Source organism: Zosterops lateralis (genome assembly GCF_965231275.1).
Source record: "Zosterops lateralis genome assembly, chromosome: 4".
Lineage (NCBI taxonomy): Eukaryota > Metazoa > Chordata > Aves > Passeriformes > Zosteropidae > Zosterops > Zosterops lateralis.
Genome location: NC_139765.1, coordinates 45,793,766 through 45,808,520, shown reverse-complemented (window position 1 = coordinate 45,808,520; position 14,755 = coordinate 45,793,766). Strand labels below are relative to the sequence as shown.

Genomic DNA, 14,755 nt, shown 5'->3' with positions numbered 1-14,755 from the left:
ATCCCTGACAACGTGCAAGAAGTGTTTGGACAGTGCTCTCAGGCACGTGTTGTGACTTTTAGGGATAGTCCTGTGCTGGGCCAGGAGTTGGATTTGATGATTTTTAGGAGATCCTTTCAAATCAAGACATTCTGTGATTCTCTTTTAAAATAATAAATTAAAGATTCATTTTTTGTTACACGTAAATCTAATGATATTGCCAAAAGTACACAGTAAAGTATGAGATCAGTATAATTAGAAAATGGATAGATTGGAAGCATTAAATATCAAATGGAATCCTTCCAATAATGGGTGTCTTGAAGATAAATGTCAGTGGATTTGCTTTGTCACCTTTGGACCTTTAGAGGTTGGAGCACTGAACCTCAGGTGGTATTTATATCATTTGCAGCTTCAAGAAGCAGGAAACTTTTCTGAGCTTTTAAAGTCAGTTTCTCAAATCCTTAAGTAAATATGATTAGGCTTTCAAAAATTCTGACATACTAATTCCATTCAACTCCAAATGGATATGTAGATTCATGATGTTAAAATGCAAGTAATTTTTATATAAAATACCATATTTGAATTTTTAACCTACCTTTAAGAACCCAGGTTTACTGAAACAGGAACTACAAGTTATACCTGACACTGGATCACATATGAGCTCTCCTGTTAGGGCAGTGCAGGCACTCCCACTTTGCTAGTACCCAATCACAGAATCAAAGAGTCAAATAGGCTGGAAAAGACCTGAGATCACCGAGTGTAACCTATGACCAAATACCACATGTCAACTTGATCACAGCACTGAGTGAGTGCCATGTCCAGTCTTTCTTTATATGCAGGATTGGTGATTAATAACTACAGGAAGAGTGATTCCACCACCTTCTTCTTGCACAGTCCATTCCAATGTCTAATCACCCTTTCTGTGAAGAAATTCTTCCTAATGTCCTACCTAAACTTACTCTGGCACAGTTTAAGACTAAGCCCTCTTCTACCGCTGGTTGTTTGGGACAAGAACCCAACCCCCACCTGTCTGCAGTCTTCCTTTAAGTAGTTGCAGAGAGCAATAAAGTTGCCCCCAGTCTCCTTTTCTCCAGGCTAAATAACCCCAGCTCCCACAGCTCCTCCTTGCAGGACACAAGCTCCAGACCTTAACCAGCTCCATTGCCTTTCTCTGGACATGCTTCACCACCTGAATGCCTTTCCTATAGTGAGGGGCCCTGGACACAGGATTCAAGGTGTGGCCTCACCAGTGCCTTTGTCCTGCTGGCCACACTATTTCTTTTGCAAGTCAGGATGCCACTGGCCTTCTTGATCACCTGAGCACACAATGGTCATGTTTAGATGCTGTCAATTAGCACCTCCAGGCTCTTTTTTTCTTGGCAACTTTCCAGCCACTCTGCCCCTGTCCTGTAGGGCTGCCTGAGATTTGTTGTCACCAAACTGCAGGACCTGGCACTTGGTCTTTTTCAACCTCATGCCACTGGTCTCAGCTCATCAATCCAGCCTGTCCAGGTCTTTTTGCAGGGCCTCCCTATCCTCCAGCAGATCAACATGCTGACCCAGCTTCTTGTTGTCCACAAATTTACCAATTTCAATCCCCTCATAAGATCATAAGAAAAGCTCATCAAAGTTTCTATACACTAATTATCTTCTTAGACAACCCTTCTTAACACAAATATTTTTGCCTCTGGTCTTTTTTCAAAGTGGAAATAATTTTGTCATTATGTAATAATTAGGGGACTGAAACCTGGTTTTTTCCTCTTTACAAAAATCTGAGTGGTAACATGACTGGCTTCAGGTGGGATAGATGTTGGGTTTGTGTGGGCTTTTAACAGAAGAAATTACTTTCAGTGTCCTGAAAATACATTTGATTTAGTTACTAGCTTTGAAATTACCTCATTGAACAGTGGGTCTCTTTCCCCCTTCTCCAAAAACTAAATATGTGTCCTAGAAAATGGTTTTCCATAGATGGCTAATTTTTTAGAAAATTGTTTTCCATGAAGGACTAATAAGGATGGACAGTACCAAAGTCCTGTCCATCGTTGTGTGGACTGTCATACAAACCTCAGGTTTTCAAAGAGCAATTGCAGTTTCTTTATAGTACATGGCCCTATTTGAGACACCATATGCAGCCATCCTTATTCTTGTGGTATTGCCTGGAATTCTGTAGTGAAGCTGTGACCCTGTTGTTCCCAGCTTGTTTCTCCCTTTACCAGGGAGCTTGTGTAATCACAGGACAGAGTTCTTGAGAGGGGACAGTGTCCCACACAGCCAGCATTTGGTCACGATGCTAGAAGTTTAAGCTTATGGTGACTACACAACTGTGGATTGAGTTCAGTTTATTTTGTCATTTTAGTACAGACTGAACAGGGGAGAGTATTCTGTCTTGAAAGGAAATTGTCTATGTTAGGTAGTCCTTTGAGCTTGCAGGGAAGAGACATGTATTCCAGTGTGACTGTGGCTAAACTAAGAGGCCTGGTTATCCCTTTTCTTGACACTGACATTTGAGTGTTTTACTGTGTCTAAAGAGGTTTTATAGCATATATATATATATATATATATATATATAATAGCACGTAACTTCTATGCAGTACTTGGGCAAAGTCATTCATCTGGCTGAGGCAGCCTCATCTGGCATAAGGACATGACAAGCAAAGTGGAGTCAAAGAAGCTACCTCTGGAAAAGCTCATATTTTGTAATAGAAAAAAATGAAAGGAAAACAAAAAACTACTGCTTATTTCTTTTGGATGCAAAGGGGTATGTATATAAGATTTAATGGTTTGCATATAGAGTGCATGCTATCAAAACTGTGTGGAGACAGGAATTATGTAAGATTTTAAAATAGTCTATCTATCTGGCCTAGTATTTTCTCTCCAGGACTTTGAAAAAGAATATAAAGAAGGAAGAGTATCAAAAAATGGGAAAGTTTGCATAATGTACTCCTACAATATTCTGTCTATCCCCAGAAGTTTGTTACTGTGGGAATTCCCAAATCACAGCTGCCATCTTTGGGCTTAATTTTGTTTTAGAGATTTCTGTATTGCTTGATTGTGTAATTGCTTTTGAATTAATTCAAAGAAACTTGACATCCTTACATAACCAGTAGTGAGATCCACATTATACATGCCTACTGTGGAATGAGCTTTGAGAGCAATTGGCAGATTTTCCTTTTTTTCCTGTAAAGGCATGGGCAGTACACAAACGGAATTTCTTTTGAGGAAACTGATGTGAAAGTTGTGCTTCACATGCATCTTTATTTTAAATGAATACTCTCTTTGGGACATGTTGCATGAGTAACCTGTTCCTCAAGAGACTCTGCAAGCATGCAGCAAGATATATGCAGCTTGGGAATTTCAATTTCTTGTTTAATGTATGCAATAGATAGAATTTAAAAGCTATGAAATACCACTCTTAAAAAGATGTTTCATGTATCCTGATGTTCTACATGTGGGCATCAGCCATATGGGGAAATGATTATTTATTATCTTCAGTGTTCCTGAGTCACCATCTTCCAAGTCTTGTTTTTTACTCTTGGGGTTTTAAACCTTGGGGGTTTAAACCTTAAAAACCAAACAATTCCAAACCGTTACATTATTCTTAGGAACTGTTGTGCTGCTGTATTTTACCTTCTCAACAGTCACACCGCTTCCTGCACTTATCTTACCTCATATTAACTGTAGGTCACATAGTGTTTTACACTTTGCTGTCACTCTTCATGAATAAACTGGAGCAGGGGCTGCACGGCTGGGCTGTGCTAAGCTGAGTCCTCAGCTGAGGGTACATGGCCAGAGTTCAGTTGTGCCACCACACTACAGCTGGGCAGAAGTGGAACACCAGAAGTGCAGGTGGCCTGAAGTGTGGGGTGAGGTCCCTTGTGCTGGCTCCTCCTCTCTACTTCTGGGGTCAGTGCAGGGTCTGTCACTGGTACCCTTCCACCTACAGGGTTCTGGAGTGGAGGAGAATGAAATACCAGAACTGTTTGAAGCATCTATAGGATGGCATCATGACATTTTCTGGTGAGGTTTCTGTTTCTTTCCTGGTAACTCTTAACCAGCTTTGAGGGTTTTTCCTCTGTTAATGAACGATAAGTTGATTATCTTGTTGGCTCCTTCAAAGAACTTCAGCAGAAATGGGAGGGATGGTTTCCTGCTAACGACCACAACTAATCTTCCCTGGTATATCACACTTAACAAATACTAAAATTTATATGCAGTTTTGAGTTACCATTCCATTGAAGATTCAATTTTTAAAAGGATTATTGCTGCTTTCTCTCATAACACTAATAAATACCGTAATTTCTTTGCTGTTTTTTTCTACAAAAACCAATACCATTACATACTGCGTTCAATTCCTAATAATTAACTTACTCTTACTAAATATGTAGCATCAATGAGTGCAAAATAATATAGCATATGTAAGGGATATAAAAATGCTATAGTTTTTAGTCTGTGCACACAGAATTATTAGGGAGGAATACCTCTTAGTGAGTAAATTTCAGTTGTGTCTTAACTACAAAACATATATGGTGCAAAATAATAGATTTTACTGCATTTTCATTAATTACGGTGGTAAATTTCTTAGACATAATACATATATATGAAATATGGTCTATCAAATCAATTAGGATGCTTAACCATGAGTCTAATGTCAATTATTCTGAGCCCACAAGCAAGGCAGTAGATTTTGAGAAGCTTTTACAAAGCTACAGAATTTTGTGGCCTAAGTTTACAAAACACTAGCAAAATGTGGTTTTTTTTAAAAAAATGTTTTCAATTATTAATTGTAACATTATGTAATTAAAAGCATAAAACTTAAGTGGAAAGCAATAAAAACAAATTATTATGATTTATTTTGCTTCCCCTACTTCCATCTGGGGACATCGGAGCAGCTGTAATTACTGTATGCAAGCATTTATGCTTGCCAAGGAAAAGCTAAATACATGTAATTGATAGCAACAGCTCAGTTTCTCAAGTGAGGAGAATGAGTGCTTGTGCTTTCATTCAGTAATTGCAGCCAGTTTTTTCTTCCCGGTTTGCAGCAAGTGACCTTGCCATGGCTTCAAGGAAAGATAGCTGTTTTCTTCATGAGCTGGAGGGGGTAGAAAGCAGATAAATCCAAAAGAATGTGAAGCTTATGGAAATTGAAGTGATCCTTTTCTAAATGAGGAAGCAGAAGCTAATGGCTTGCTGTAGTCTGAATAATCTCTTTATCTGTGCTTGCTGAATTTCACTTAGATTGCAGTCTGTTGTCCATTTGAAAGATGGACACCTGAAAGAATGTGAACTAGATGTAAAGGGTCTAGTAAAGGGATGCCTGCATGAAATGTGACATATTGTCTCCAGCTCCTCCGAATAGCAAGGCACTAATATGTGTTCTCCTTAAAATATTTTTTCAGGTTGCAGATCAGCAAGAATACTCATACTGGTTTAGTTCCACTGATTTGAGAGGGAAAATTGTTTGTTCTTGTCAAAATGGTTGTTTATTGTTAGCCTCATATGTGGCTGTGGTAAGGGCATTTGGTACATTGTATCAAATGTATGGGCTGATGAGGGAGCTTGGATGGCTCTTGTCAGAGCAGCACTTTTGTTTGCAGGTTGTGGAGGTAGTCACCAAGTCTTGTGTTTGCTGCCCCAGTGTGAGCTGGTTCCAGTGACAGTATATGCTTGTGTGAGGAGAGGCTGCTCCTATTCAGGAGCTTGGCAAAGCAGAGGTGTTGCTTGAGTAGTAGAAGCAGATGAAAAATACATGAGGTAGGATCATTTTTCCATGTGGCTTACAATTCTTAAATGATTATTCTGCATGATTTCTCCTGGAAGGCTGTATGTGACATTTGTGGATATATGACAGCATGAAACTTCTTCCTCCATCAAAGCAGGTTCACACAGGGTGTTTGCAGAGCTCATTTAAAGCTGCCCATTACAGTTAGCATACTTAACACCCCCTTTCTGCTCAACATGGTGTAACTGCATGACGTAGTTAAGTTGAACTCAAAATTATTATTCTCAGCTTGTGGTAAGCTTGGAAGTCTGCTGCTACTGCTAAGAGCCAGAGAAGAGTCAGAAAGTCTGAAAGTTTTTTAGTTTTTTCCACCCATATGAGATAACCTCTGGTTGTGAAACTACAATTGCCTTTATCTAGAACTCATCCTAGCTACAACTGGACCAGTAGTATTCCCAAGTCTTGTTCCTTTTTACTGCTGCTGGATTGATATTTTTGGAGACTTCGTTTGTGCTAAAATGTGGGGGAGGTAGAGTAGTAATGGCTGATTTAGATCCTGTGTTTCTGTATGTGCAGTTACTTTTTCCAATGTTCATCACTTGCTATTATTAGAACTGAATTTTAGCTCCTATTTTGCCATTTTACCTTCTATAACTTGGTATCATGATCTCCTGTAATTCTTCACAGATAGCTTAGATCTTGTTGCCTTGAAGAGTGTTCTTTCTTCAGCACTCTTTATTATCTCAGTGTTACGCTCCCTTTCATCACCTTTATAGATCTGCTGCACAGCAAAATATCTCCCTCTGGTACCCTTGTTCCATTGACAAAACCAACCTACCATGTCTACACCGTTTTCTGCCTTATTTTCTGCTTATTAATCTACAAAAAGAGATTCTTGAGGGAAACACTATTTTCCGGGCAAACGCCCTGTTACGTGTGGGTAGAGACTGCACGTAGGTCTCCAGTATCCTTTGCTTTGTGAGTTTCTGTGTTTGCTTCCTTCACAGAGCCAATCAGCAGAGGAGGATGCTTTAATATAACACTTGCATGATTAGGCTGTTTTTTTCCCTTCTTTTGAGATTTACCAGTGGACTACAGTAAATAATCAGAAGAGCAAAAATACTGCTTTCATTATAGCTATATCATTTTAGGTGAAAGGAGGCTCATATCATGACTGAATTCCAAACAAAGATAGTAGTAGATGCATAAAGTTTGGTGGTTTCTACCTTTAGCTGTTTGGATCCATCTATTGCAAAAACCTGCTGTTTAGATTTGTGGTAAGTGTATATCACATTTTACCTGGCCAGTAAAATTCACGGTGTGGTAGAACATGAGGGTGCTGGCACATAATAAGGAAATTTTCAATTCTGTGATGAGTAGACAGAAGAGTAAGTACAACAGATGATATTCCAGAAGGCCTGCTATACCTACTTAAAAGGAAAACAAAATATGATGTTAGGATTAGGATAATTGCATCAGTATGGTTGCTAGCTTAAAATTATTTTTTCTTTGTTTACTTCTTCAAGTACTATTTAGGCTTACTGCATAATTTCAGCTTCTGGAGTAAACTGGAGAAATTATAAAAATGAAAAGCAACTGAAAGAAAAGTATTAACATGACAGTATTTCAAACTCCCAGTACTGCCCTTTCCAAGCTGTGCAGCCTGATAAATGCGTGTTCAGTGGCTTGTTGTGGAAGCACCAGAGACATCCGGTGGTGGCATCCCGTTAGACAGTTCCCAATCTGCTGACTTGTAAGTTACCCAGAGATCTTTAATAGTCAGCCATTTGAAGGTGGCAGTTAGGGATCACTTTACGTCCTAATATGTCCTTTATGTTATCTTTGTTTCATGCTTTTCATTTTGGTAAAACAGGATTTCTTTTATTGCTGCACTGACAATGAGATTCAATGACTGCCTCCAGCTGGTGTTGCCTTTTTGTTGCTCTGCATGATATCCTAATTGACATAGAATTGTGGAATCTGCTTGAGATTATGAACTGTATACTTTAGCAGAAGAGTCTAGGATCATTAAGATTGCGTAGCTGACTTCCTGTAGTGCTTATTAGGGATGAATTCATGTTTATTTGTAGTATTGACAACAGAAGCTGAAACCATATATCCTTCTACTTTACATAAGAGAAATTGTAAATCTCAGCTGACTACCAACTGTTTAATCCTGTATTAGATTTCAGGTTTTTAACAGGTTGTGCTCAATTTGGTCTCTTGATACTCAGCATTAGCACGATACAAATGCAGTTAGGATGTTAATTGTCACACTTACTTGATGAAAATTTCATGGCAGTAACAACTGTCTGGCATTTAGCTGCCCTCTGGATGTATTATATCAGTTGGAAGGAGTGACTAGTTTTTAAATGCATACATTTTCAAAAATAATTTCAGCAGTTTGTGAGGTTGCTGTTTCCTGTTGGAGATGTAAATGAGAGCAGTTAAGGGCTATATTCTTCTCTCAGTAGCTTAGTGTTGTTGGATCTTTGTACTACTGTCAACAGAACTAGGAATATTGGATTGTAGTAGGGCTTTGCATGTAAAAAACCTGAAAGCTACCTGAAAGTAGCCCCTCTAACAGAAATTATGGTATTTTATTTGTACTTTCTCTCAAGACACAATCCTATATGGAGAGGCTAGTTCTGCAAAGTGAAAAATAATGTATTTATTTCCATTTTTCAGCTTCATTGTTTTGTTGAATGCCCTATTCTTTTCTGAGAGGGAACAAAAGTGAGACTGTGTAGAGTCAGACATGCTATATATCAGAGAAGATAAAGCTGGAAACCAGACACTGTCACTGAATCAGAAATGGTTTCAAAACTATGCTCTTTATAAGCACTTTGACTCCTTGCAGATTTACTCCTAAAAGGAATAGAGGATACAGATCCTGTAATTTTTTAATATATCAAAATGTTAGGAGCCAGGGACCAGGCTTGTTACACCTAACTTTATCCATCCAAGTGAGTTGCATGAGCTGGGTATATAGTCTGCTTTGCCACTCATAGGAGGGAGCAAGTGAAAGAAGACAATCAAGCACCTAGTAAGACACTTGATATCTTAATTTTGGTAATTAAATTATTAATTATTGTTATTAATTAATATCTTTGGTAGGCTGAGCTGTTTTTGTCATCAGGAGATCTCTATCCTCCAACTATAGACAGTGTCTTTATTGACTCTGCTCTTAAGTTTGTAATAACAGGGCTTCAGGATGTACTTCAGAGTATTAGCCATTGCTTCTAGATTATGCAACTGTAAAAGATATGCATTTGAAAAATCATCTATTAAAATGTGATTTCCCAAGAATTGACTTGATTAGTTTTGGTTGGGTTTTTTTTAAAAAAGAAGCCTGTTTAAAATCATTAGCTGTTTTTAATTAAATTTCCAAACTATGAATGCTTTTCTTGAATAGATATTTTAGCATAGTGCTGCTTTTCCACTGAGTCTGTATGGCATGCAAATAGCTACTATAAACTATTATAGCTAATATAAACTATAAACTATTAGCTTCTATAGCAAATCTTGGGGCTTGCACTGAGTGTTTATACCACAGTTATAGTGATAACCAGTGTCCTATACATTCTCTAATGAAGCAGAACAGACATTCCCTGTTTATTACTTATTAATTCCTGTTAATTCCTTGACTAAGGGAACTTTAGGTCTAAACTATTTAGGACCCTGTAGCAATTTAGGTAAGTTTCTATATTATTTATCAAACTGTTAGTGCTATTGCCTCTATCAGTGTTGTTAGAATAAATCTTCTTAACACTAACAATTTATTGGAAAGATGTGTTGACAAAGAAAAAGAATCAAAGGAAAATATAACCTAAATGTCATTACTAGTAAAATGTGTCACTTTTAGCAACACTGAAGTCCACTCATATTCCCAATTCCAGCATGGCAGAAAAGAACATTCCAGCACTAATCCTAATATCGCCTAGGGAAAAATCCTCACCTCAAGGAACAAGTTTTTAAAATATGTTTGTCTTCAAATATACTAGTTTATGTTTATTATCTAATTATATTATAACTGTTTTATAATAGTTTATTATTGAAATACCTTTTCCTAGTATTCAGCCCCATTTCTCTCAAACATTTGCAAATGTCTCCATAAAAGAGGCTTTTGCCCAGCAGTTACACTCTACTGAAATTACTGTTTGTACCAAAATTATTTACAGAAATATGACAGTACTATTGGATACTGTTGAGAAATTACAGCAATGCAGTTACTAAAAATCACAGTAATCAAAGAAGTGGACTCCATGCTCCACTTCTGGAACTGTTCATCCTCCAGTTTAGATGAACAAAGCTCTATTCAAATAAATTTTTAGCTGTGACTCAGTCTCCAAATTCAGTCTAAATAACTATGTGTAAGGATCACTGTAAGGTGCCAATTTTGTGTAATTGTGCCAATGATAATAAAATGGAATAAATGTCCAAATGTGAATAGCTGTAGGATAATAAAGCTGAAGCAGTGAATGATTGGAGGTGGTTTCAGCCTGTTACATAGGGAAAATTGATACCATTTACAGTAAAACCTTAGTCTATGCTATGTAAATGGAAGAGAGTCCCCATCCTAGGAAACTCCATTGCAATTATCTGATGTTGCTGACTATAGCAGGTGAGATTCTTTGCCAATTCTTTGTCTTCAGAAGACAGTAGACAGAGATTAGGGTGGAATTGCCATCAGTGCTTCCTCTACTGTTTTTAACCCACTCAGGACTTCAGTTTCTAGTACTGTCTAGCACATTTCATAATTTTCCCCTTCATGCCTATAGCATATTTAAAAGCAAAATCTGCTTGTCGAAAGCATTGCTAAGGTGGCCTGCAGGCCCACCAAACCACAGTAGATGGGCATGGGCAGACTTTTGCCATCACTCAATAACTCAGTGTGCAGGAAAGTGTGAACTTTGCTGGAAATGCCTGATTATCTTAACTTTAAGATCCAGCAAAAACACTACCACCATCAAGTCTGATGTACTTTCACAACAAACAAGTGAACTGCAGAGACATTGCGACTATTTCCACCATGACAAGAAGCAGGTTATACCACAACAGATGTTACAAGGCATTTTCTGTACCCTGTTGGAAATGGGCAGCCTCCTGGATTTTCTTCCTATAGAAAATGTCCTTTCATGACAACACACTTCATTGTCTCTGCATTGCTGCAGTCAGTTCCTGGCAGAACAGTGAGAACTGTCTCCTGGAAGTTAAGTATTGGAGGAGGGCACAGAGCAGTCAGGACTTGGCAGCTATGATAGGGTAAGTCCGGTGACTTAACCCAAAGCCTTGTAGCCTATGAAATATTTCTTCTCTTCTTCTCTCTAATTGCCCGAGACCAGAAAAACCAGATTTTAGGATCTAACTTCCATCACTAGCATCTTCTTATTTAGTTTGGGTTTGTTTTGGCATTTGATGCCAAAACACAGATGATTCTCCTGAACCGAATATTAATTTATTGCTGCAAAAACAATAGTTTAGTTTTGAGAAACAATTTGTGGGTTTGTGTTAGTCTTTTCTTGCACTGCCAAAACATATATTTTTCCTAAGGCAATTTTTCTTTCGGGAGTTACGTGACCTTGTACACATCGTGAAGTGTGTACATCAAGTAAGTTCAGGTTTTTTTCCCATGATGGAATTTTATATTAAATTGTAGAGACAGACCTTTTTATTGTGCTTTTTTAAAATAAGCAGTTGATTTCCTGTGACATTTAAAAAGGAAGCATGTGTGGGAAATCCTTCATTACAGACTGAATGACAAAGACAAGTTAGAGGCTCAGGGGGAACTTGAAGGCTATGTACCAGTTATCTGTACAAAAATAGGTTTCTCTTTATACTACCTTACCACTAAATAAAAGTTTGTGTTACTTTCCTTGGAAAGCAGTTGTCCATTTCTTCTGGCCTGATTTTGTGTCAAAGTAACATAATGGTGGTAGTGATACATAGGATGATAATACAAAGAACATTGAGATACAGAACTGACTGCTGAGTTTTTAGGTATTCCTGGAAAGATAGGAACTGTAGCAGGATTTTTTAAGTGACATAACACTTTAAAGAAAAATATAGCATGTGTGAAGATTTTTCTTCAGTCTAAGCAACATAGAAGACTTCAGCTTTTGTAACAAGAAGCAGGACCATAGAATGAATCTGCACCTGAATGAGTGTCTCTGTGGATGCATATTTCTTTATTGAAGTACTACAACTGTTTATAGGTAGTCTAAAATTTTTTTTTAATTAAGTGCAAGTATTATTCTAATTCCTCAATGTATGGAAACCATAAGATTAGCTGGTAAATAGTTTCTATCAGTGTGTGCAGAATAATGGCAATTCAGCATTGTCAGAACATCAGCTTAAAGGCGGTAGACTTTTCTCACCACTACTCTTTTCCCTTACTTTTTTTAAACTTGTAAAAAAAATAATAATTCTGTATGTTACAATGAGTAAAAGTAGAACGCTTTTAATACTTTCATGGTCAAATAAAATGAGAATTTTTACAAGCAAGATCAGCATTAAACAAGCAAAACACAAATAATTTTGATTTATCTTTTATTGTACATATGTGTTTTCCTTTTTTATTTTATGTGTAGTTTTACAGGCAGTTAACAGCAAGGCTGTTGTCAAATGTCTTATATACTATCAGTAGACGACATTTGTTAATGGATATCTCCAAAATTACCTTTTGAACTGCTACCTTTTTGATAAAGATCATCTTAACTTATTGAGGATTGGTAGTTCAAAACAGGCTAGTAAAGATGAAAGTGTTGCAGAAAACTAGAAAATAAAGTGTGTGAATTAGTTTTGTTTTGCTGTAACATTCTGAAACTGGGACAAACAAACTTGGCATTGGGGCATTTGGAAGTAAGCAGTCTCCAGCTGCTTTCATGACATAGGAAACTTGCCACACGGTTACAAAAGCATGGATAATGGTTCAGTGATTGTCCTGGAGTTCTTCTCTGGCTCTGCAAATGGAACTTGAAATTTGGCTGGCAGTGAACAGTAATAAGCCTTTGGATGCTTACAGAGAGCACAGGAAAGTTTTAAACTCCTAATTTCATTTTATTTCCTGCAGACATGAAGAGTATGGAAGTGTCTCGTTGCTATGAAAGCTAGGCAGTTGTCTTCATCTTAACTTAAATGTAATAGGCTATTTAAGCTGTTAGATACAATAAATTGAAAATGTCTTTCTTTGACCTCATAATGTCTGATGCAAATTTTTACATTCTATAAATTTACCTATTCTTTGTCTTGTTACATTCTATAAAATTACCTATTCTGTGTCTCTGTCCCATTGTGTACAAGCTCAGGTCTTTGTGTACTTTCAGAAGGAGGTGATGCAATTTCTCAGGGTCTGGAAGAGCAGGCTGCACAGCAGGGGAAGACACTGCATGAGCCAAGGCAGGGCCAGCGTCCTCAGTGACACAAGTACCGTTTGTGCTGCCCACACACACATCACCTCGTTACAGTCCCCATGTACATACTCAGCCTGCTGTGACAGCCTTACCCACTCATTTTTTATACACACAGACACATGCAAACATGCAGATCCTTCCATTTCTTATGACTGGAACCATACTCAGGTACATATGCATGTGGGTAGACATAGACCTCGCTATTTATAACTGAATAAGAAAAGCAGAGGAGGTCCAGTCATGGAAGTCAGGAATCGGGCAAGAGTCTGAATTGCCAGTCGGGACTGAAGTCAGCAAGGCAAGGTCAGGTTTGGGCACAGGTGTCTGCAACATTTCTCTGGCAATAACTTGGGTGCAGCATAGCCCCCAGCCCAAGGGTCAGCATATGCATGAGTGCAGGCCTTGGGGAGGCTTCTCATAAGCCCAGTCTCGTAACTGGGTTAGGGGCCTATGGACTGTGTTCAAATAGGTGTGCAAAATACAAAGATCCAGTTCAAGGACAGCTGAAGTTGATTCTATTAAGGGCATTCCCAGAATCTGTGCTGAGCACTTTTTAAAATTTTTTTTAGCATGGTGTGGAATCAGACCAGCTCTGTCTGTCTGAGCAATTCACCCTATTCTTCTTCATAGCAAACTTGGCACAGTGAGGTGGTTTGAGTCCTCAAGCCCCCAGTCAGCATTTTATAGACGTAAACTGTATCAGTCAAGTGAGTTTTGAGATTTAAGAGATGATATAGTTTATTTGATATTAATACAATCTTTATATAGATTGAAAAAACAGAATCTTGTATCATATCTGAAAATATGAATTTGAACAACTTTCCAATTAGTACTAAATGGTCTCTATAGATTCCAGTTTTAAAAACAAAAGATATTTGTTTTCTTTCCATGTAATCTGCAGCCATATGCTAAGAACATAATGCTTTTTAAGACCATTTTCAGTTTGTTTATTATTTATTTTTATTTAGAAACTTTGTTACTGTTTAGTTTACTGTTTAGTATACTTAGTTACTTAGTAGTATATCAGGTTTACTTAGGTATCTAGTTTACTACCTAGATACTTAGTGCTGCTCACTACCAGCTCTTATTTTTCATTCTAGTAATAATTTCCTGCACAGAAGTTCTGGAGGCAGACAGAAGCACACCTTTGGACATTGTTATTTCCTCCATTTTGTGACAATGAATGAGTGCCTGCCCTGTGTTTCTGTGCTAGAGAATAAGAATACTGATACAACCTTGGTTTTTTACCTGAAATTAAGTTTTAGGGGAAGCTTCTGAAAAGTGTTTTCAGATCTGATAGAGAGCAGTTTATTATTTATTTTTTTTTTTCTAATAAAACGTTTTGCAAAAAGCTGTTAGGTTTCTCTGTGATGGAAAGCAGGATACCAAACATGTCAGGAACTGCAAACATTTAAAGTTCCCTGAGAACCTGCTTCTGTATAATCTGGGTGATATAAGCCACTCCTTCCTGATAGAAGCTGCCTGTGTATGAATCCAGAAATCTGCTATTATTTACTGTTGGCTGCAAAAGCTCAGTGGGATGCCGGGTGAAGGACAGGACCCTGAGCAGCTGATGAGTATGTCGCCTGAGCATCCTATCATTTATCTTTGTGCAGGCAAGCCTCCAGTGGCACCGCTCATTTTT

The 14,755-nt window shown here is 37.8% G+C and overlaps 1 protein-coding gene across 1 annotated transcript in view; it reads left to right on the top strand.

Moving 5' to 3' along the window:
* CNTN1 (contactin 1) overlaps positions 1 to 14,755 on the top strand; it is a 133,469-nt gene that overhangs the window by 20,281 nt on the left and 98,433 nt on the right. The gene's annotated exons all lie outside the window — the stretch shown is intronic.